The following is a 2709-nucleotide window of genomic DNA, read 5'->3' on the forward strand; positions in this document are numbered from 1 at the left end:
TAATAAGATTCTTTACTTTATTTTTCTATTAGTTAAAATATAGTTAGATGTATAGATAATTGTATTTTTTATTTTGGAAATATACAAAATCATATGTTTTCTTAATCAACAATAACTAAAATTAAATTGAGGGATATGATATTTTATGGGTTTTTTCTTCATCTTTTATGGTTTTATAATTTGAAAGTCCCGAAGAAAGAAAAACAAACAGGCTGTACTCTGCCTTCCTTTAACGGCCACTCCCTCACCTGCCGGTCACTCTTTCCTTTGTTCGACACTTTCAATTAATTAGTTCACTAATTAGTTAATTAGCATTCCTTTAAAAGCTGTGATGGAAATAAAACACTTTGGTTTGGTGATTGATCAAGAAACTCTGTTTAAAGCTTATATATATTGTTGTAAAAAACGAAGTTTAAGGCTAATTGTGCTGGTATATGGATTAATCGAGAACATAGTTAAACTCGGTTAGGCTGATTGCTAAACGGCTAAACCATGTTTATCTCTAACCTAGTGATTTATGAAAATTTGGATGTAACATCTTTGACTACGTAAGTAATAATATCACTGCGTACGTATGTAATTTTATACTATCTTCACCTATCATTGTCTCAAGCAACTTGATCACAGTAACGCACCAGTTACGTTTGAACCGCGGTGATTACACGAATCGAATCCAAATACTCAAGTGATTAAAACTGGGATCTGTCAAGTGCGAGGCAATGCTAACACACTAATACAGCCGTGCACTGCATAACACGAGGCACATCCTCAGAGTCTAGGAGCAACCACATCTCTGGGACATTTATGCAAGTCCTAAGATTTTTTTATTAATATTTGTAGGGATTTTCTTGTGGGACTTTTATGAAATTTGTGATTATTGGTAATACTTTAGGTTGGTCCTTAGGTTAATTATTTTATTTTAAATAAGCAGAATTATAAAATATAAGAAAAATCATATAAGTAGTTTAAAATTGGATAACTAATAAGAAAAACAAATTTATTTATTTAATAGAAAATTAGAAACATTTTAATTTTCAAAATAATAATATGTAATATTTTAATTTCTTTTAAATTTTATTCATTTAAAAGAAATTAAAATATTACATATTATTATTTTGAAAATATCCGAATTTATCCCATATATGTTCAATCAAATCCTTTTTTAATTATTGATGAGTATGTGAATCCTGAACTTCTTTCCGACGACCAATTGCATTCCCGGCCTTTGTAGGCCTTTTTAGGGTAAACGTAAACTCCTCATCTTGAAATTCCTCATTAGTGTCTGAATATCGTTCATCTTCAACAATCATATTATGGAGTATGATACATGCCTTCATAATATTTCCTATTTTTTCTTTGTCCCATAACTTAGATGGATTTTTGACAACCGCAAATCTTGCTTGTAGGACTCCAAAGGCACGCTCAACATCTTTTCGAACTGACTCTTGGTATGTAGCAAACAATGACTGCTTTTCGGTTTGTGGTAGTCGGATTGACAGAATAAAAGTCGCTCATTTCGGATATATACCATCTGTTAGGTAATATGCGAGATGGTACTCCGTTCCGTTGACATAATAGTTAACTTGTGGGGCGACCCCGTTAATAATGTCATCAAAAACAGGTGATCGATCAAGAATATTGAGATCGTTCATAGTACCTGGAGCTCCAAAAAAAGCGTGTCAAATCCAGAGGTCTTTTGAAGCAACAGCCTCCAACACAATTTATGGTTTTCCGGTTCCCCGTGAATACATTCATTTCCAAGCGGTGGGACAATTCTTCCACTCCCAATGCATACAGTCGATGCTTCCAATCATTCCCGAGAATCCACGGTCATCTCCAGTATGTAGTAGTCTTTCCAGATCTTCTGGTGTGGGATGTCATAGGTATTCATCGCCAAACAAGGTGATAATTCCGGCGGTAAAATTGTGCAAACATTTTCTAGCCGTTGTTTCAGCAAGACGGATATATTCGTCTTGCTGATCGGCCGCACCACCGTATGCCAATTGGCGAATAGCTGCAGTACATTTTTGCAGAGGTGAGAGACTTGTCCGTCCGGTTGCATCTTCTGTTAGTCGAAAATACGATATTTCTGTAGAGAGACGATGCACAATACCCATGAACAAAGATTTGTTCATTCTAAACCGGCGCCGGAATAAACGGGTTGAATATATTGGATTCTCGGAAAAATAATCAATCCAAAGCCTTCTATGCCCTTCTTCTCGGTCTCTCTCTATAAAAATTCTTTTTTTTCTCTCTTTTGGTTCTGGAAAAGGATCATTAAATCCTAAAAACTCAGCAGCCATTGAATCAAATTCATCATCATCACTCTCATTGTGGTAATGATAATGCGAAGATGAAGCCATTCCAATGTTTTAAAAGATGAGAAGAAATTGTCAAAGAGAGGAGAAGTTGTGAAAAATTTTGTGTAACAATGTCTTATATTTATAGAAGTGTGTCTACCTTGTGATACTAGTCTTTGTACGACAAGTGAGGAGATGTATTTTGGAAAGTTTGTCACGAGAAGTGTATCTTGTGAATGTGTCTTCCAAAATTATTAGCATCTTGTGAAGTGTATTTTGGATATATGGTCAGGAGAAGTGTATCTTGTGATACTAGTCTTTTATGCTGTCGTGTTAGTAGCCTCTTGTCTTGTTATGTAAAATTATTAACATCTCGTGGTTGTTACAAAATATTACACAAGTCATTAAA

Source organism: Brassica oleracea, chromosome C3 (genome assembly GCF_000695525.1).
Source record: "Brassica oleracea var. oleracea cultivar TO1000 chromosome C3, BOL, whole genome shotgun sequence".
NCBI classification, from domain to species: Eukaryota; Viridiplantae; Streptophyta; class Magnoliopsida; order Brassicales; family Brassicaceae; genus Brassica; species Brassica oleracea.